This window comes from Pinus tabuliformis, chromosome X (genome assembly GCF_031772625.1).
Source record: "Pinus tabuliformis cultivar Carrire ecotype Pingquan chromosome X, CPIR1, whole genome shotgun sequence".
Lineage (NCBI taxonomy): Eukaryota > Viridiplantae > Streptophyta > Pinopsida > Pinales > Pinaceae > Pinus > Pinus tabuliformis.
In genome coordinates, this window is record NC_142308.1 from 1,536,442,164 (window position 1) to 1,536,466,144 (window position 23,981).

Genomic DNA, 23,981 nt, shown 5'->3' on the forward strand with positions numbered 1-23,981 from the left:
TGTGAGTGGGGCTCTTGTGGAACTCACACCGCTTTCCTGTATCCTTCTTTGACTTCGTGGTGTTGTTATTTTCTTGCGGCTTCGATGGATTGTCTTGGGTTGCCCCGTCTTGGCTTTGTCCTTGGTTCTGTGATTTGGGGAAGCCTTTCCCTTACTTCGGATTCGCAGATCCAAAGTCTCGCTTCTTTTGTTTGATCTTCTGCTAGATTTTGACAGCGTATCGGTATGCCGTGCCAAGCGAGGAGATGTTCAAGAACTCCATCTCGTCCTAGATTTACTTGTGTAGGCAGTCATGGTACTTGAGTACCAAATGTAGCTCAGAGTCCTTGATACCCAACTGTGTGCGAAGGGTATGAAAAATGTTTGTGAACTGCAACACATCTTGGTCCCTTCCCTGCTGCAACGTGGTCCACTTTATGTATTTGTCCTCATATCTTTGACAGGGTAGTACTGCTCCTTGATGGCATCCCAGAATGAATTCCAAGTGGGTGCGGCTAAAAATAGTGTGCCCGTACTTTCATCCTTCTACTCATAGTAGGTTTCCCACCAGTCCTTGATGTGGGGGGCTGCTTTGAGAAAAGCGAAAATAATCTTTTCCTGACTGGAAAAATCATGAACAGAAAAATACCCTTCTAGTAGATTTAACCATTTATCTACAACATCTACGTCTATTTGACCGTCGAAGATGGGGATTTCCAAATTAACTTGTACCTTAAAGGGCGTGGCATTTCCAGAGTAGCTGTTGGAAGCCGATGCGTCACATATGGGTAGTCGTTGAAGGACCTAGGCAAAGCTATCCATCATCGTGTTCCTTTGTCACTCAAGGGCTTCTTCGAGAAAGATTTTGATAGGATCTCCTGGCCCCTCGTCTTTCTTCTCATCCACCATGGGAGGCCATCAGGCTCTGTGGGGCTGGTCTTGCAAAGGTTTGACCAGTTCAAGCCTTAACACCTTATATCCCGACCTCGTTTGGGACATGCAAAGAAAAATAGAGAAAAAGCAGACCGCTCTGATACCATTGATCCAAATTTAAATAGGAACGCAATAAATTACAAATATAACCATACATATAGAGATTCAATAGAAATAATACTTCATTTCATTACTGTAAAATACTGAGATATGCTTACAAACAGAAATTCAAATAAACTAGCTAGGGCGATGGTAGCTTATCTCTGAGAAGAGATGTGGCAGCTACATGCCTTTGAACTCCATTACAATGAGGCTTGAAGGCCTTTTTATTTTTGAGAAACAATGGAAAACCCTAAACATCCAAAAACCTAACCTTAGAAGATGAAACACCAAACTGTGGGCTCCGTTTGGGTAAATTGGTACATCAACTTCCCGGGGTCGTAACTTTGGCATATGATCTCTGTTTGACACGCACCATAGCTCGTTAGAAATATCTATCCGAGGAATACAACTTTGGGAAGAATTTTTTTTTTTCCATGGAATCATGTTTCTCCCAAATTTCCCAAAAAACTTCGTTTAAGGCCTCAAAATGGTTCCGGAAGTTCAAGACCCAAAAACTGCTAAAAATAGTAAATTGTGCTACAATTAAGGAAACTGAAAAACTGAAAGAGATAGTTGTGGGGGTCCAAATGAGATAGGTGAGTGGCCATCAACATCCACCTAAATCAATGGACCCTCTGGGCAAAGCTTCCAATAATGAAAAGTGTGTCTACTGCAAAACCAACAAGTTTATGATTGACCAGTGGAGAGAAACAATCAGAGAAATTCGGTATCAGTCAAAGTCATAAAATTCCATTCTAATGAGAGCATTTTCCCACAAAAACTCATAAATTGAAGCTCTCAACAATCGATGTGCACATCTAGAGGAATCAATCACCTTCCTGAAAGGAATTCTCACCAACCAGACTGGAGAAAATTATGGGGATCAAAGCAGAATAAATAAGCCAAAAGAAGATCCTTCTGTAAATCAAATCTAGGATCTTTCTGTAGTTTTTATTTTGTATCAGCAACTACATCTCAATTTATATCTATTTAGTTTCTATGAAATGTAGATGTCAAGTTTTTTTTGCAACATATTGTACGAATTTATAAACAGTTAGTAGTTGGAAAACCGAGAACTTATGAACTCAACATCTCTGTTGATTGGGATTGTGCTCTCTTTTCCTTCCATCTCAACTTGGATGGTTCCAAAATCCATGTAATGGGAGCTTGCCCGTTTCTCTTTTTTGAATAGAAAAACCAATACCTGACTCTGTTAAAATAATATAAAATATTAAACCATTATTTGACAATTATTTCTTGCGTAATTCTCACAAAGTGATTAATAAACCATTTTTATTTGTTAATTACTTCAACCACTTTCTAAATAAAGATATTTGACCATTTTGAATATCTTTCCATTAATTTTTCATAAGAACATATTGTTCTTTCCTTTGATAATTGCATTTCTTCATTAAAGTTCACCCCATAACATCATAACATTATTCAAATTTACATCATTATTCATCAACATATGCAACTATGTAGAAAGAACAATATCACCATCATCAATGCAGCAGAACATAAAGGAACAATAGAAGAAAATAATTCACACAAAGAGACACCAATACTGATCAAAGACCAAGGCAAAACCCACTATGGGGAAAACTCTTGCAATTTCTTCTTCTTAGATTGTTATCAAATGATTCAGTAAAAGAGAGTACAATGATCCATATCTTAATCTATGCAACTAACCAACAAAACAACTACAACATCCGTGAAATGAACCCAACAATGTATATACTCAAAACCCTGATTTTGAAATTTGTAATGAACCATCATTGTTTGCGGTCTCTGTAGTCAATTTCCGAACACTGTAGTCATTGAGTGAAATATTCAGAAGACAGATTTCATATTTTAGGTCCTGGTAACTATTGGTGTCCAAGTGTGAATGCTATGATTCAACCCTTTACCACATTAATATGTCAATCCGGGTGCATACACTTTTCAAGGTAACACGCAAGGTATATGCAGGAGCAAGGTTACAATCTTACATTGACCAAGGGTTCGTAACTAAGAAATTAAAGCATCGCTGTAATAGTAATGGAAATTAAATTTCAGAAAGAAAAACATTCACAACAATCTATGGAAATTTGTAACAGCGATAAAGCAAATACAACAAGTAAAACAATGTACATAAAAATGACACATGCACAACACCTGATCAGAAGAGTGGGCCAAACTGCCTGGTCAAGGCTATGCTTAACTCACATATTTGAGAAAAATATAATAAGGCTAAAAATTTCATTAACAAGAGTTCCACTGTTACAAGGCTCAATTCTTACATCGGCTAGCTCCCCTCTCTCTGAATTGTGTCTTTTAAATATACAAACATCCAAAGGAAACTTGCAACAAACTGATCTCAATATTCAAGATGAGATATTAGGGATCTGTCCATCATGATTCAGTTGGAACAAGTCGAATTTGGTTATTACAATTGGGAAATTTTGGAAAACGACCGCAACAGCAAATCTGCAAATATGTCCTTCGAAGAACCTTGATTTTCTCTCAATACAAACCGAATTTATGAAAACTTCTAATAGGGAAATTGATTTGGTCCATTCTAAACATAACCCATGTCTCGGATTTTCCAGATGTGCTTTCATTTTCCCAAAATTTCCAACGAAAAACTGTCACTTCTTATGCCAGTGAATTCCTGAGTTGGAATATCTAATTATCTGTTGAAAACCATATCTGGAATCTGGAAGAGATCTTGGAGGCTAAAATCATGAATGAGGTTATAACGAATGAATAAACCAAAATCATGCATAATAATCATTAATTATTAAAAATAAATAAGATCAGATATTATTTATCCACAAGATTATAAATGATTATGAAATGGAATTATATAATAAATTATGGTAAATAATGTGATAAAAGAATAGTGGAAATAGATGAAATGAATGTTAAGAAGTGGTAATAATAATGACAAATTAAGAGCCCAACATTCCCCCAAACTGAATATGTTGCATGCCCACATGCAACCCAATGCCTCTGTATAAAGTAGGGGAAATAATGGTTTGAAAAATATGAGTGAATAATGCTCAGTGGTTTTTTTTATGACATTCTCTTAAACTTTTAATAAATCAAACACTCATGTTATTTCACCTCAATTGTTGCTTTCAACAAAATAACGTGGAATGACATCTATGGATTAACATTTGTTGAAGCTAATGTAGGTTGAGCTTGTGTAAGTGATGCGGAAGGTGGAAGCCATGCAAGCTCAAAGAAAGTAATCAAAAAGTGTAGCAAGATTTCCTTCCCCCAAACTGATTAGTTTCCCTGTCATCAAGATTTCTATAATACATCTCATGAGTATGCTCAATCAGTAATTCAACAGGATTCAAAATTAGAATTAGGCCTCTTCATCCTTCCCCAAAATAATAGTAGTGTTGTTAAGCTAGGATTAAATAGAAATTGATTGGGTAAAGCAACTATCTTTGGTTAAAGATATGAAACTTGTAGAATAAAGGAATGATAGATTAGATGATACAAAATGCCAAATATCAAATATCCTAAAAGTTTCATCCCTAACATGTAAAGTAAATATTTATAACTCAATAATAGATATAAACCATAACCACCATTATCTAAGAACTGATTAAATATTACCCTATGAACCATAAGTTCTAGCAAACCTTATATATGCAACAATGGATTTATCGGTAGTTAGTTTTGAGAAAACAAGGTAACCAAGTAGATCATAGTATTGAATTAACTTCTATACCATAGGCATGGCCACTGCTGCCAGCAGGTGTCCATAGCCTCGATAGGGATGCATTTTTAACCCATTGAGATGTGAGTGTCCCATCTATTAGAAATAAGTACATAGTTACAAAAGCATTTCAATTTACTTAGATGTCTACTGAAGATCATTATTCTAGCTTGGTAACCAGTTAATAACAATTTCATTCATAGGAACTTAAAAAAGTGAACAAGTCAGCTCGTGATGAGACCTCTTGTCCTTCAGTTTTATGACCGAAGGCCATTACCCCGACTTCGTGACCAGTAGTGGTAATGTCAATCTATTAGGACCTATGATCATGGTAGGTCGACTCGTGATGAGACCTCCTATCCTCTAGTTGACTATTTATGTTTTAAAATTTAACTATGGTTATTGTTAATCAACGAAAGATCACTTAATAGATGGGGTGGCAAGCCAACTCCTTAAGAGCTAGGGATGGCGTAAAACGTTGTGTAGTAACTATTTTCAACTCGGGTAATTTTGCTTCTTAAATACTAATAACCTTCAAATGATTGTTGATAAATATATTTTTCTTTGTTAAGATTAAGGTTTGAGGAATAATTCATTAGATAGTGATAGAAAGATTTAAGTACAATTTTGTGGTCATCATCATAAATTTTACAAGATCAAGGGCTTGAAAAATTAGGAAAGTTGAAAGTTGCCATGATGAAATCACCTTTTCATAATTATTCCTTAAAAAATAAAATTATGTTTATAGATAAACAAAGATAAATTGACTACCCAATCACTATGTCAAATAGGACCTAGATAATTAAATGTATTTCTCCATTCACCAAGTTAATGTCGTCGTGCATGATTCAAGTTCCAATGTGTGTGGATAAGTGGGGCTTATGGATTGTTATGGATTATGGTGGTAATAATTGTGGGATGTATGAGTTGACGTGAAATTTTAATAACAATGATGACATGAATATAATACATTTTCTATCAAATGCAACACCTACCCCCAACTAAGATATGACTGTCCTCAGTCATAATTGAAACATCAATCAAATACATGGAGTTGATTAGGGATGTACCTGAAGACTTACCTTGACGGAGTATCAACGTGTGTAGAGTAACAAAACTGTGTACTTGGAAAAAATTTCACCATGGAGTAGCAGCACCAGAGGAGTAAAATCATTGAAAGAATAACAACACTTAAGGAATAACAACACTGGGTACTCAGAAAAATTTTGGGAGTAACAACATTGGCGAAGTAACAACACTGGCAAAGTAACAACACTAGTTGAGTAACAACAATGATGGAGTAACATCACTGGTGAAGTAACAACAACGGCGGAGTAACAACACTAGCTGAGTAACAACACTGGCGGAGTAACAACACTAGCTGAGTAACAACACCGACGGAGTAACAACACTGGTGGAGTAACAACACTTGCGGAGTAACAACACTGATAGAATAACAACACTAGCGGAGTAACAACAGTGATGGAGTAACAACACTGCAAAGTAACAACACTAGCGGAGTAACAACATCAGCAATATAACAGCATCGACAGAGTAACAACAGTGATGGAGTAACAACACCGACGAGTAACAACACCAATGGAGTAACAACACTGACAGAGTAACAACACAGGTAGAGTAACTGCACTATGGAGTAATAGTAGTGATGGAGTAATAGCACCGATGGAGTAAGAACACAAGCTGAGTAACAGCATTGGCAGAGTAACAACACTGTTGGAGTAACAACACCGACAGAGTAATAACACTGGTGGAGTAACAACACCGGCGAAGTAACAACAGTCATGGAGTAACAAAACTAACGGAGTAACAGCACTGGCGGAGTAACAACATCGGTGGAGTAATAGCACCAATGGAGTAACAACACCGTCGGAGTAAAACATCCAAGCAGTAACAGCATCCGACACTTACAAAATTTTTGGGAGTAACAGCATTGGCGGAGTAACAACATCCAAGGAGTAACAACATTCGACACTTAGAAAATTTTCGGGAGTAACATCAACGGAAGAGTAACAACACCCAAGGAGTAACAACATCCAAGGAGTAACAACATCCGACACTTAGAAATTTTTTGGGAGTAATAGTAGTGGTATAGTAACAGCATCCAATGGATTTGAGGAAACCACATATTGATAAGACATAGGAACAAATGGATAAATATGGAGCAACATCATGAAACTTGAGAACTTCCTTTTATTTTGATGAAGGAACAAAATTTGTGACTTTGAGCACATGAAAAAAAAACATAAGAGGAATAAAAAAAGAAACAACAATTTTATTGAAAAACAATAAATAAATAACTTAAGTTGCAACGGCTATGATTTTGACTGCAACAATGTTGTTTCCTAAGGGAATATCAATCTATTTCCAGAAACAACAATCTATCAATGGTAAATGAATGGAAAACTATTTTGGTGGAAATGACTTGTATTTTCAAATAGAAATCAATTCTTCATTTCTCCTATTATAAATCCATTAGGTAATGAAATGGTCTTCATGTTGTTGGTGAGAAATAACGGGAACAATTTGTAATAAACTCTTATGATCAATTTCCATGACACCTCGAAAGAATCAAAATTATATGATTTTATATTTCTTAATAGATGCTGGGATGAAAATATATTATTTCATTATCATTGCCTTCAATAATCACTTGTTCGAAAACAAATTGTCCTCCTTTATTCTCCTCGGACTTGCAAAAAACGAGCGTCTACCTGTAATAAAACATGTAATTATAGAAGAAGAGAGGTGATCAGGCTCTCTAATTCCAATAAATATGAAAAAAATTAACAAGTAGTTACTCTGTAAAACAAATCCATAGAAAACAAATAACAAAGTAGAGTTAATTTATTACATGTGGGACAACGGTGGCAACCATACTAACCAACAATATTTTAATCATAACTTCTTTGTTTTTCGTCTGATTTGCATGATTCCAAAGCCAAATGAAAGTGAATTAATAGGGATATCTCCAATTGAAACAGGTTTTAAAAATTCCATGATATGATATGTCAAATTTACTTAGAACAACTTGCATAACAAAGTCATTTTCGATTTCCCAACTTAGACCAACAATTGATATTTTAAGCATAACTTTTTCATTTGATGACGGATTGAACCAATTCAAATTGGAGATTAAAGTATATTCATGTAAATATATCCAATAGAAACAGTTTTTGAAATCATGAAGAATTTATGGGTCAAATGTGCGAAGGAACAGTCGGAAAAACAAAGTTTTAAAGGTGCTGATTTACGATAGACAGTCAATATTTTGGTCATAACTTTCTCATACGATATCAAAATTGGGTGATTCAAATTGCATTGTAAACTAGATTAATAGGGTGATATACCAATGAAACAGGTTTCAAAAATCTAGTCATTTAGGCCTCCAAAAATATACTGTCCCAACTCTGTTCTTGAGCTGCCTACTCGACATACTGTCAATGTTTTGGTTATAACTTTTTAATTTCAAATCCAAATTGAGTGATTCAAATTGTATTAGCAAGAATAAATAAAGGGATACTTAGGATAGAAATAGGTTTTGAAAATATTCCCATTTTGTTCCTCAAAACATGGCTGTACCGACTGTCATTTCAGTGGTTTTATCAAGCCCACATGCCCTAAGATATGATAATATTTTTTTTTTTTTTTAAATTATGATGAGTGTTTGTAGAAATTTGTTTTTCAATATAATATATCTAGATACACAATTAAATTCAAATATTTACCATTGATATTGATATACTCAGCAAGTTGTAGCAAACACAACTCATTCTACATATAACAAAAATTATTTATATACTAATTTTTCTATTTTCTACACTAACCTATTCTACCTTGAAAAATAAAGCATACTTACGTATAAGAGTACTTCCAATGGAGTCATTTTAGAAATAAGGCTTCAAGTGTATACACACCCGAATTTGAGAAATGTCTGTCAATAAATACTATGGTATGAGAGACCAACTTCCCTTGAAAATATGGTGTCAAAAATTGCTGCAGTATGGAGTGACACTGTGAACAACTGATGGAGTGAAACCAATATTCAATATATCCTTTAATTTCTTGATTTCCCATAGTTGTCATATCATGAATTTCTTGATTTCCCATAGTTGTCATATCATGAATTTCTTGAGTTTCTAAAACAAATTGTTGACACAAACTAGAAGAAATCTCCTTTTCTTCCATAACTTTTACAATTTTTGGATTTGGAACATTTCCAATCTCGATATAAGTTTTCTGCAATTGTGTATGCGAGATGGATTGGATGGGAAGGGTATGTAAATTTTGCAATTCAACACTATAAGCATGTTGTACTGGTTTATTATGGTGAGGGTGTGGAATGAGTTGAGCAGGATATTGTGTAGGGCATGGAGGATTTTGATGATGTAATTGATTGGGATGTGTGGATGATTTTGATACGCAAGCAAGGTGTTCTTGAAAATATGGAAAAGAATATGGATGATATTTTTGTGCTACAAGATGAGGGAGAGTAGTCATGTAATCATAGGATGAACCATGCCAAACTTGTGGACAAGATTGATGGGGGTTATATTGAGATTGGCATAGCTGCCCTAACACATGAGTATTCCATAATAGATTATGCAAGTAAGACAATGGAGAGATAGTGTTTTGAAACATACATGTGGGCAAAGGTTTCAATGATTGTGAAATTCCTGCAACTTCTCCATCTCTTGGAAATGTTGTTTTCATCCCAGGTAAGAAAGAGAAACTATCCATGGGATGCTCCTTTTGGCATTGAGGAAAAATCACTTCTTCAAATTCTGCTTGACTTTTCTAACCTACAAAACATGCAATTGTGAGTTTAGACAGCTAATAAAATCAACTTTAAAATGTTCAAATAAATCATTGGTTTCATCTCTTATATCTCATATTCTTGTAGCAGATTTGGAAAGGAAAGAAGAAAATTCTCTAGAATTCTTACCAGCCTTGGATATTCCTCTTGAGTACCTTATGCATAAATCACAAACATCATCATATGATAGTTGAAAAATGTCAGATTTTCATATCAGATTTAAGATTTCTAAAATTTCATATTTGATTCCTTTAAGAATGAGTGTTTTTAAGATCTCTTTTTCCAAATGCTTATGCTTTGATTTTTGAAGGTTGTATTTAAATCGCTCCAAATAGTCTTCCAAGATTTCATCTTCCCCTTGTATCATACTGAAAATATCTTCATTGGCCTTGCAATAGTCTTGGTACTTCTTCAGGAATACATTCTTCATGTCCTCCCATGTTTTGATGTAGTTCCCACCAAGGCTCATGAACCATTGGAGAGCTACTCCTTTTAGAGTAAGAGGAAACACTTTCAACCTTTGATCATTAGTACAATAATCATATCCTCTACAAAGTACTTCAAACTCAAATAAGAATGTATATGGGTCCTCATTATCCAAACCATGAAAATTTGGTAGAGAAGATGGAAATTTCATTAACAAGTGTTCCATTGTTACAAGGCTCAATTCTTACATCAACTAGCTCCCCTCTCTCTCTGAATTGTGTCTTTTAAATATACAAACATCCAAAGGAAAATTGTAACAAATTGATCTCAATATTCAAGATGAGATCTTGGAGATCTTTCCATCATGATTCAGCTAGAACAAGTCAAATTTGGTTATTACAATTGGCCAATTCTGGAAAATGGCCGCAACAACAAATATGCAAATATGTCATTCAAAGAACCTTGATTTTCTCTCAATACAAACCGAATTTCTGAAAATTGCTCACACTGAAACTGATTTGGTCCATTCTAAACAAAACCCATGTCTTGGATTTTTCAGATTCGCTTTCATTTGCCCAAAACATCCAATGCAAAACTATCACTTCTTATGCCAACGAATTCTTGAGTTGGAATATCTAATTATCTGTTGAAGACCATATTTGCAATCTGGAAGAGATCTTGGAGGCTAAAATCATGAGTGAGGTTATAACGAATGAATAAACCAAAATCATGCATAATAATCATTAATTATTAGGAATAAATGAGATCAGATATTATTTATCCACAAGAGCATAAATGATTATGAAGTGGAATTATATAAATTATGGTAAATAATGTGATAAAAGAATAGTGGAAATAGATGAAATGAATGTTAAGAAGTGGTAATAATAATGACAAATTAAGAGCCCAACAATAACATGGAGGAGGAGTTATGCGAGTGACTATAGTTTCCCAGTCACTCCCTCAAGCATGGAAAGTGAGCGATTGGGGTAAGAACTGGACTGCAAAAATCCTAATTCCTAGTCACATGCATAGTGAGTTGTCTATGTGAATAGAATACTCTAGTCACATGCATGAGCCTTTGTGGGAGAAACTATGGTTAGATCCATCCTTTGTTGTGCTTGTGATTGTGGCCCAAAACCCTAGATCTGAAATGCGAGCTTCATACCCTGCAATTTCACCTCAAAGCGAACGTATTCCTCCACAGGCGAGCCTCAGACCTATGCAAGCAAAAAACCAAAATAGAAGAGTGTCTCATAATTGTGACTAAATGAGGTAGAGGGCACTAGTAGTTATAGCCTTTCAAGGTGGTCCACTTTTCGTTTGGGCCGACCTTAACGAATGTGTGCATGGGAGTTTCTTCATAAGTATACTTTCCCTTATCCGATTTGAGTGATCTTTAGGTCGATTCTAGTCCTCTTGAAAAGAGGAATTCAATGCAATCATTATCTCCATTAGGTGATATTTATAAAGTGGAATTTTACCGCAATTTCATATTTTAATACTCTCTCTCAACTAGGGAGAATTCCACCTGCATCATGTCATGTGTTCCTTTCATCAAATCATATATAATCTCAAGTATTTCATCATCTTATATTATCACTGATCATGTCAATTCATATTTCACTCATTCTTGTGTATCTCTTTATTGTCCCTACTCATATGTGAACATTCTCTAATCTATAAGAATAGTTTTTCATCATAGGGGAGCTTAAGCTACCACCTATTGATGGGCTGAAATGTACTGCCAAAAATCAGGGGGGTCTCCCCGGTGTGAAGTCCAGATTAGAACTCACATCGTTTGGGGTAGGAGACCCATTTGGTATGTGGGCCTGACTGCCACCATGAATGTTTCTATACTTGGCTATCAAATGATAAGGTATCGGAGTGGGGACAAGGGTGAAATGCCCAGACAGTGAAACAAGAATCGATCCAGGATTGACAAACTGCAAACATAGATACTAAATAAGTCTCAGAATCAATAAAAGGAGGTATTCCATGAGAGGGATCAGTGAGATGAAACCCAATAAAAAATTTGGTAAACAATAACATGCTAGAATTTAATTTCAAAAGAGTTCGTAATAGATCACTAACATGGCAAGGAACAAGTAAACACAGATTCAAAAGTAAAACATACATGCAATCACTATGAATCAATCCCTAACATATTATGTATACGATGGCACACATACAAATATAGTGAAGTATCAGAGAGCCAATACAACCACCATGAGTAAGCATGGGAATCAGTGTCTAATAAAGAGAACATATTATTAATATTGTTGCAAATCCAAGTACATGACTAGTAGTTGGTCAAAACCCAACAGTGGAACATGGGCTGCTTATAATGTTGCCCAATACAAAACCTTAGCCTCACTACAACTCCATCTACTAGCTGCCAAGGGATGAGTGGCTTTAGATCTCATGCATCAATCAACTATCTAATCCTAGCCTCAACTCTAGTGCTAAAGTCCTTTCATCTGAGGCATGAGGGCACATTTATAGAGGCTAGGTGACTATTCACCTATTGTGATCTTTGACCTTCCCTCATGCCCTTTCAGCTACCCTTATGACTTTTGAGCTTACCCACTTCTTTCTCAAGCCAAATTGATTGTCAAATTCCCACACCAATCCTATCATAGTTGCTGATATAATGTTGGGCGATTTTTACATTATGATGAAGGAGAGAGAGGGAAGGATGCAGATAGTTATTGGAAACCCTAGAATGCATGTTTCCCATATGTCACAACGATGCAAATTTCTGGTCCTGGGACCAACTTGTTTTCTTGCCATTATGATTTGCTCGCATTCATCAACTCTGGTGATGTACCTTGGAGTTTATTGAGAGGTTCTTGGAGCCTATAAGGGACCATCTAGCTTGCTAAAGGGGAACCCTAGCCATGGAAGCTTCATGACAAACCCTAATCCTTTTTCATAGACTAACATCTTCCTTCCTCCCTTCTAACTTTTTTTGTTGAGGCAACTTTAAGTAACCAATGAATGTGTGGCTTTGTCTTGATGTGCTATGGTCACAACCCTTTGGGAAAAAATGCTCCATAATCATCATAAGCTTGAATAATTCTCCAACTAGTAGAAAATCTATATGAATGAGACATGCATACTCCATAATCCTACAAGGACATAATCATCAATTAAAACCCATGATAAACATATGGTGATAAGACAAGAAATAAAAATGAATAATTAATGAATGATCAATTTCAAGGGAAAGAAAGAGTCTGTTTTCATGAGTGTTGGTGATGGGTTGTTTATCATCATTCAAGTTTATCCACAACATCAAACTCAAAGAATAGCTTCCATTTTGCCTTGGATAAGGCTCAACAAAAAGTAGCCAGCTTGTTCCTAAGCCACTATGATTCTCGAATTCACAGTGGGCCATAGGAATCAACAACAAGAAACTAAATTTTGAACCATCTTCTAGCATCTGGAAAATTCCCATTCACATATAGCTTCCTCATCTTCGGGATTTGATGATCCAACACCTTGGTACTCAGTAAACCGATCACATTTAGAAGTGCGACTTAAATAAGGTGTACAAAGTGAAGACTTAGAAGTCACACATTCACACTTTGTTTGAAGTCACAACTCTGGTGGCTAATCATGCCTACGACCTCGTGACTTGCTGGAGGAGCCACTAAAAATCCAGTTGCATAGTCGCATTTTGTTTGAAGTCACAACTTCAGTGGCTAGTCATGTTTGCTACCTTGCAACTTGCTGGAGGAGTCACTTGAAAACCAGTCACATGGTTGCATCTTCCTGGAGGCTAGTTTGAGGTGTGACCTAATGACCTGGGTGGAAGTGTGACTGCCTGGAGGTCACCCGGTCACAATACGGTGCAGGTTGCATATTATGGTTGCTGCCTTTAGGCTTTGGCATGCGACCCAATGACCTAGGTGGGAGCGTGATTTACTAAAGATCACATAGTTGCAATTTCCACCTGTAGTGAGACATAGTCATGAGCTCATAGTGCGACATTGCGATTTTGGGGGGCAACTTTTATAGGACTGGTCACAAATAAAAAATGCGCATTTTTGATGTATCTTTCTCTTTCATGTGTTCCATAATATGGTTATGAGATGTTACCTCAGGCTTGGGACACTGTGAAACTTCAGAACAATTGTACCAATGATTTCCTTTATCCGAGCCTTTAGATGCAGTTAACCCCATCACCGTAATGCGTCATTAGACATTGACTAGTCTATTAATGTGCTATTGTATCACAACCATTCAATGCGTGGTTCCTTTTATGCATCATCTTGTCAAGTATTGAACACAAGCCGAGGAGCGTTTAAGTCATGGGAGTGTTGCCCTAAAGAATTAGGACACATTCCCTTTCCAACGATGAATACCTATTCACATATCTGAAATAAATCTTTCTTCGACATGTTTTGTTACGCGTGAGCAAAGTTACAATTCTTGGCCCCTCATGTGATATCATAGGGCTTTCCCATGTCTGTGTTCTTGGGCATGAAGATGCCAAAACCACTAACAGCTCAATTCTCTCGTACCAAATCATTTCTAGTGTAGGTCGAGAATCCAACTCGGAGCCTTATTGCACCTGATGAGGTTAATGTTTACTTTATTAGATTTTATTGAAATGAATTTCCCAACCAACACCCCTTTCCTAAAAAAACAACATATTTCTTAATGGCATCCCACATCATTAATATGTGTACCAATAAAACGCTTTAAATTATTTTACGGAAGAGCATCGACAATGTATGACTATGGGACATGCTAATTCTGAAATTAGATACGTGCTATTTCGATGGGGAACCAGCCACTATCCCTATAATAAGTTGATCATTGAAACTTTGAAGTTTTAGGCGTTTTTTACCATCATATTTTCGATGGGTCGATGTTATGCCTAAGAGAAAGTTCATGAAGCTAGAGAGATCCCTTCTCAATAAATGGTCTACATCGATTGGTGTGTGTCAAGTCTCCTTTACCCAACCTCCTTTTCCCTAATGTCATACACTTGGATTGTGAGAAGGCCAAAAACCAAGTTTATGGGAGTATTCATATGTCTTTATACACAATATTTTGAAACATGAGCCCTTTAATCTCCTCGATGTAATGCATCCCAATTTAAATGATGAATGAAACTTTAGCATTGTTAACATGACCCTTTAAATCTCTCAAATTTCTCCCTCATCACTGCCTCATAAATCCCAGTGCACCCCTTCTATTTTATGCTCATTGATGACCCCTTCATAACTTATCTAATATGTGGTCAACCATTCACCTTCAACGCGCTCATAAAATTAGTTTTGCAATGTAGAGATCTCGTGGGTGTTGGTCATTAGTGATGACCTAGATACTTCATTCTTCATATGTGAGAAGTGCCATCGTGATCTTAATGAGATTACACAAAACCTCCTCTATTTTCGAGCTTGAATGTACAAAGGTAATATTAGATGTTGGTAATAGTATTTGTCACAAGGAAAATCCTTTTCACACTTATATGTTAATACCTACAAGAAAAATGAACATGGGTCAGATCTTAAAATACTTGTTTTACAAATGTTAGAGGTGTTGTAAATGAGGACATAAATACCACTAATGTAAATGATCTTCCTACAAGCATGATAAATTGTGTGCATGTGTATTATACAAGGCTTTAATCTTGGGTATGTGAATGATACTTTCTCAAATGTATCAAACCCATTAGCATGTGAATTGGCTCAACTTCAATAATGACTCTGTAGCTATCATGTCTAGGACCGAAGTTATGATTGCATCTCGGAAAGGGAGGGGTCGAGGTTATAATTTGGAAATCACGAAAATCCCTCCAACCCTCGTGAAGTCATGATGATGTTATGGTCTGTTGTCAATGCCATATTAAACAAGGTTGGGGATTTATTCGACCATCCAGGGTTTCAAGCATGCAAGATGAGGATAACAATACACAAACCCTAATACATTTGGAAGGGATGAGGATGATTGTGAGGTGAAGTCATCGACAAAATGTATTCCCATAAACCCTAATTCTATGACATGATCATGCTCAGGGGTAAATACAAAAGAATAAAGATAACAATAAGTGCGAGCATAATATGGTAGAAGTCGACTGGTTGAAGGTCTGAACGTAAACCTTAACTATTGAAGTGAGGAGTGGGGGACCTAAAATTTTGGATATGCCCAAAAAATTTGGGTGGTGTTGTAGCAGTTACCACACCACCCTCTATTCATCAGGCTACTACCCAGAATATGTGTCAGTGGGCTACTACCTAGGAATATAAGTGGGGAGTCAAAACTACGACTCACATCATCATTAGAGGGAATATTATTAGGGAGCATATCTCAACCTGGAACCACATCAGGGAGCTCAATATCAACTTGAAATCTCATGGGGGAGTTACTACTATGACCCCATATCAAGAAATAGGTTATATAGGGGAGCTACTACTCAACTCATCCTATTGCCTACTGATCTTCCCAACAATGATCCTTAAGAGTCATGTGGTAGAACACCTGCATCATAATCCAAGCTTGGACGAGATACCTTACTTACCAAGAGGTAAGGATCACACATCTCCAAGCCTCCTCAACCCATTGGCCAGATGAGGATGGACAATCCCAACAATCCCTGCTTGTGGGTATGATGCCAAGTAGGGTATACTCTACAAAGACCAAGATAAGGTCAACTATTACACCAATCCTATGAGTAAAATATAGGGGTTATAACCTATTGTCCAAACTTCCCTCTATCTCAATTCCTCACCCTGGGAGCTCAGACATGGGGGAAGAGATGGTTTAGTGTCCTCAATCAACGATGCTCTCATCATACTCATATCTGGTATCAACTTGATCATCATGTAGCAATAGAAGCTATCTCTTGTTCATGTAAGACATCAAATCAAATATCATATTATAACATAAACAATCATTTATATTTTTGGAGTAGCATGATCCGGGTTATCCATAGTATTGTGTTTATTCTATCGATGTTTCAAACCCCAAAGAGGGTCCATATATATGTATATATCATAAAAGGATACCATATTCATCCTCCCTCTTAATGAGGTGGCAACCACAATCTTGAGCTTGTCTCGTATAACAACATTGTCTCAATATATGAAGGTATTTTAGTCCTAGCTATATATGGGATTCACTGGCAATATGTTCCATCTATTTGTCATCATAATGTATCCATGCCATATCTATATCCTATTCAGATGACTCTCTAAGGAGCTTCTTCATCCTGTCTCACAACTAGCCATTCTAGCAACAACATACCCAACCTCGGTCGTGCTACAAACCTCTCATCCAAGATATCATGGTAGATATCATACTAAGGCAACATCCAAATGTGCTCATCTCATCAATAATGATCGTAATCATCATCAGTATTCCAAGTAGTCACATATCATAGGAATATCGTCTCATGCAAGTATTTTGAAGGATGCTAGTCAGAAACTCAATGTGAATGAAGCGGCTGTTATGAAACCAGCTCAAGAAAAGATAGAAAAGATGGATCAACGCCTTAGAATTCAGCCTCTTCGAGGGGGCAACCTCCTTTACATTACATAAATGAACAATTCTTGGATGATACAAATGACAAAACCTCATTTCTATATATAGGAGTCTAAGGAGTCACAATATAATCCAGCCGGCCTAACAATAATAATATAAAGCCACAAAAATAATAATAGAGGGATTCTATGGGGCACAGAAATAATAATATGTGGGTAATAGGGGCACAACAATATAAATAAGGGGTATAACTACAATAGTAATGGGGTAATCACTAGTATTATAGGGACCCAACATGCCCCTCTCCTTCAAAAAAAGTGTTGTCCTCAACGCTTGAGCAGTTCTGGATACTTCTGCATAAAATTCTCATCCTCCCATGTGGAATCTTCAGCGGATAAGTTCTTCCACTTGATAAGATACTCTGAAATTGATCGATTTCGTAGCTGTCGAGTTCTTGTTTCTGTGACTGCTTCCGGTTCCAATATAATTTTTCCTTCCTCGTCAAGTTCTGGCAATATTGTTTGAACTGGGAGCTTGTCGCCTATAACCTTCTTTAAACATGAAACATGGAAAACTGGGTGCAATCGAGAAGCTGCAGGAAGCTCCAATTTGTATGCCATAGTACCAATCTTTTCCAACACCTTGTACGGACCATAATACTTTGGTGATAATTTATTATCCTTCTTAGCTTGCTTTAGGGACATTTTCTTATATGGTTGTAGCCGTAGGAATACCCAATCACCTACATCAAAACTTCTTTCACTGCGATGTTGATCTGCCTGTTGTTTCATTCTATTTTGTGCCAACACGAGGTTATCCTTTAAGAGTTGGAGGACTTGTTGTTGATGTTCGATGTGATGTTCCACTGCTTGAACCTTAGAATTTTCTCTTAAATATGATGTGATTGATGGTGGTTGGTACCCATAAAGTGCCATAAATGGGGTCATTTTTGTTGCTGTATGGAAGGAAGTGTTATACCACCATTCAGCCAGAGGCAACCATTTGACCCATTGTGTCTGTTTATCAGATACAAAGCAACGAAGATATCCTTCCAAACATTTGTTTACTATCTCAGTTTGCCCATCAGATTGAGGATGATAAGATGAGCTATGAGCTAACTGAGTACCAAGACAAGAAAATAATTTTGTCCAAAAATTTCCAGTGAAAATGGGATCTCTGTCACTTACAATAATCTTTGGGTTTCCATGTAGCTTTTGAACTGTTTCCATAAATGCAGTAAAAACTGTACTGGCTTTAAATGGATGTGATAATGCACAAAAGTGTGCATACTTGGTAAGTCTGTCAACTACCACCATGATGACACTCTTTCCCTCAGACTTGGGTAAACCTGTGATAAAATCCATTGAAACCTCCTCCCAACGTTGGCTTGGAATGGATAAAGGTTGTAATAGACCCGGTGTCTTAATTGTTTCAACTTTATTTTGTTGGCAAACCAAACATTCCGCCACAAACTTTTGAATATCTGATTTAAGGCCATCCCAAAAAAATTCCTTCTTAACCCTGTGGTAAGTTTTTAAAAATCCTGAGTGCCCTCCTAAGGGAGAAGTGTGCAATTCCATAAGAATCTTTTGTTTTAGCTGGGAATTCTTACAGAGGTATAAGCGATCTTTGTACCATAACGAATCATTTTTCCAGCTAAATGTATCAGAAGTACTGGAATCTTGTTGTAGCTTTCGAATAAGTGCCCACACTTCTTCGTCATTCTTCCATTCCTCCTTTGCTTCGTTTATCCAATCTGGTTGGATAATAGAAATGGCACACAACAATGCTTCCACATCCTCATCCTTTCTTGAGAGTGCATCTGCCACCACATTTTGCTTCCCTTTTTTGTAGATGATTTCAAAGTCATAACCCAACATCTTTGTGACCCACTTTTGTTGCTCTTCAGAGGATAATCTTTGTTCTAAAAAGTATTTAAGGCTATCATGATCCGTTTTTACCTTGAAGTGTCTTCCCATTAGGTAGGGTCGCCATTTCTTAAGTGCATGGAGTATTGCCAACATTTCCTTCTCATAAATAGCTTTGCTTAAAAACTTTCCCTTGATTGGACGACTTTCAAAAGCAATGGGTCTTTCATCTTGCATTAGAACAACACCAATTCCATTTCCTGAAGCATCACATTCCACAATAAAGGTTTTTGTGAAGTCCGGTGTAGCTAAGACCGGTGCTTGGCACATTGCCTCTTTAAGATGTTTAAAGGCCTTTGTTGCTTCCGGAGTCCATGAAAATGAATCTTTCTTCAATAATGTTGTTAGAGGTGCTGCTATTCTCCCATAATTCTTAACAAACTTGCGATAATACCCTGTCAACCCAAGAAATCCTCGCAGATGCTTTATGGATGTGGGGATTTTCCATTCCTTAATGGCTTTAATTTTGCTAGGGTCTACCTTAACTCCTTCATGAGATACAATATGACCCAAATATTCCACCTCCTGGACTCCAAAGAAACATTTGGATCTTTTTGCATATAATTGTTTCTCCTCCAATAGTTGTAGCACCTTGTCAACATGTTCAACATGATCCTTCCAAGACTTGCTGTAGATTAGTATATCATCAAAAAATACTAACACAAATTTTCTAAGGAATGGTTTGAAAATTGAATTCATCAAACCTTGAAATGTTGAAGGTGCATTGGTAAGGCCAAAAGGCATGACCAAAAATTCATAATGACCCTCATGAGTTCTAAATGCCGTTTTCGAAATGTCTTCAATCTTCATTCTGATTTGATGATATCCCGAACGAAGATCCAACTTGGTGAAGTAAATTGATCCATGCAATTCATCCAGTAATTCATCAATGACAGGAATGGGGAACTTATCTTTAATAGTGAGCTTGTTGAGCTCCCTATAATCTGGACACATGCGCCATGATCCATCCTTCTTGTGCACCAATACTACTGGAGCTGAGAAAGAACTTTGACTCGGTTGAATTATACCAGCCTCTAGCATTTCTGCAACCATACGTTCAATTTCACTTTTTGGACATATGGATATCTGTACGGCCTGATGTTTGGAGGAACACTTCCTGGAATCAGATGAATAGCATGATCATGATCACGCATAGGTGGGAGACCTTTGGGAGTCTCAAATACCTTGGAATGATTGTCCAGGACTTTTTGGAGATCTGGAGAAATAGATGATTCCAATGTGGAAACATCTAGCGAACATAATTGTGCAATTACACCTCTTTGCTCCTTTTTTAGAAGCTTTGTCATGCCATTAGAGCTGATTATCTTTCCTGGTTTCCCTGCAATACCCCTTAATTCAACTTCCTTTCCTTCCACAGAAAATTTCATGAAAAGTTCTTGAAAATTAAAAGCTATTGTACCCAAGGATTGTAGCCATTGGACTCCTAGTACAACATCAGCACCTCCCATTGGAATGGAAAGCATTGGGCTAGTCAATACATATTCTCCCATGGATAGCTTGATATTATGGCACTTTCCAGAACAATTTATTGTTCCTCCATTTGCAATCATCACTTGACACTCTGGTGCTGGATATAGGAAGCAATTCAATTCTTTTGCTACCCTACAATGAATAAAATTGTGGGTGCTTCCTGAATCAATCAACACTATTACCTTTTTCTTCTTGATTTGTCCTTCTATCTTGATGGTTTGAGGAGTGGTAATTCCCGCCAATGCATTACAAGATATGGTCGGATTTATTTGTTCTTCATCTAGGCTTTGTTCCTGGAATATATCCTCTTCTTTTGACCTTTCTTGCTCCTTTTCTTCTTCCTCTTCACAATCTATGTAGAATAATTTCTTCTCAGCACACTTATGACCTTTTGTGTATTTGCTATCACAATTGTAACAAAGCCCTTTTGCTCTTTTTTCTTCCAATTGTTGTGGTGTCAACCTTGTAGGTTGTGGAAGACTATGGGCAACAACACTTCCGTCTTTATAGTTGTGAATGGTATGCTTCCTAGTTGCCATAATTTTGCTTTCCATTTTTCTTGCTAACCTGAATGCCTTCTCTAATGAATCAGGTTCCCAAAGGCGCACATCATGTTGGATATTATCCTTTAAAGACCCTATGAACACATCAATCCTATGCTCCTCTGGAATATCTTTTACCCTTATGTTCAATTTTTGGAACTCCTCAATGTGCTCCATTATTGAACCCTTTTGTTTGAGACTTATCAATTGGCTAAAAAAAGTGTTGCTTTTTGTATCCTCATAATGTGCTATCAATTCTTCCGTAAAAATTTCCCAAGTGATAAATTGTTTACGAGAACAAAGCCATTGATACCATACAAACTGATTTGGTTCCAAATATAAAGTTGCCATACGTACCTTTTGTGTGTTTTGCACATTATTGAGATCGAAGAATTGCTCCATCTGTAATATCCATGTGGCGGGATCCTTGCCATCAAACTTCCTCATATCGATTTTTGGAACATGGTGAGTCTTCGATCCAACATTAGAGTCTATGGAATCATGATTAACATTTCTTTTGTTCTCATCATGAGTTTCCTTTAGTACTCTTTCACCCTTAGTGACCATTTCTTGTAGCAACTTATCCATCTTATCATCCATGCCATCAATTTTAGCGTCCATGCCATTCACCTTAGCTTCCATGCCATCCATCTTAGCTTCTACACCTTTCTTTAAACCATCCATCTTAGATTCTACATCTTTCCTTAAACCATCCATTTTAGATTCTGTTGCTTTTTGTGCAAGTGACACTCGTTGCACTTGTTCTTGTAATTTTGATATATCATATAGCATTTCTTCTTCTTCTTCATGAGTCATGCTAGAGCTTTTAGGCTCCTTACTAGGTGTTTGCATTTTCTTTCCTCGGGGCATCAGTTACTGATAATAATTCTCTAATATGCCCTTTGAATTTCTTCAAAATAAATTTTCAAACCAAGCTTAAGCAAAAATTAAAGAAAATCTACACACCTTTTTTCACTTTGTAGGAGCTCGATATTGCCTCTGATGTATCTCTGTACTTTCTGATTATCTAGTTCTGAATTTGTGACCTGTAGTAGCCCTCTGTGTCCTCTTTCCAATGCCACAAGTCTGACCCAAATTGGATTCTCCAAGGAAGAGTTATGCGAAATCTCCCACAGTGACTTGATTATAGACTAGTTCAGTAGAGCGAACTTGTACGACGTGCCACGTGTCACTGTTTCAACATTTGACTCTAAAAAATATATAAAAGAAAACTACAGTCCGTCCTCTTTCTGTAACTTCTTACGAAATTTCAATCCGATGCTCAGAAAGAAAGTTATGACGATTTTCCCCAGGTCACCTGTTTTGAGTGTAATTCAGGAGTCTGCAAAAAGACCAAATTCCTCAGATCATATCTCCGAAAATATCGCGCTAAAAACTCTGAAATTCGGACCCAAGGTTCAGCGCAATTTCTTCTCAAATGGGTATTTTTTGCGACTTCTGAAACATCACAGAAAAAAAGTTATAGTGAAAATGCCACGATGACCTGTTTGGAGCAGCGAAACCCTAGAATCCAAAGCTCTGATACCAAATGTTATGAAATCAGCTCAAGAAAAGATAGAAAAGATGGATCAACGCCTTAGAATTCAGCCTCTTCGAGGGGGCAACCTCCTTTACATTACATAAATGAACAATTCTTGGATGATACAAATGACAAAACCTCCTTTCTATATATAGGAGTCTAAGGAGTCACAATATAATCCAGCCGACCTAACAATAATAATATAAAGCCACAAAAATAATAATAGATGGATTCTATGGGGCACAGAAATAATAATATGTGGGTAATAGGGGCACAACAATATAAATAAGGGGTATAACTACAATAGTAATGGGGTAATCACTAGTATTATAGGGACCCAACAGTGGCTCAATCATGAATTCACTAAGGTTCTATGCACATCATATATATATATATATATATATATATATACGGGCAGGTGTTTAAAATGGAACATCAATGCTTCAATAAACTGTTGGTTTCCAAGATGAGTCCAACAATATATCTTCACACCTTCTTGAATTCAATCAGATTGTCCAAGGATTTGCATTTCCACTTTCCAATACTTATTCAATAATTTCGTAATTATCTTTTCCCAACTTCGGAAATCGATTCATCATGCCATGATTCATCATTTCGAGCTTCCGAAGCCATCTCCCTCTTACTTAGATCATCATATGCTCATTACCTGTCAATAGTAGATCATCAGTACATAAAACCAAAACCAAAATCAAAGTCATACCTTGGAACACTTCTAAAGTAGAGGTTTGGATCAACACATCTTCTTGAATAACTATCAATGCGAAAATATATGGCTTAGGGAGCTTACTTCATACAATGTTCTCTTGAAATATAATACTTTACCAAACCAATATGTTTCGATTTACATGAATCAATGTTTTCAGATCAAAAACTAATATCAAATTCATCAATATAATTTGTACCAAATTCTTTAGACTAGGTGATAGGTAGAGCTCTCATCAAGTCATGAATTCATCTATTGTCATGCCAACAA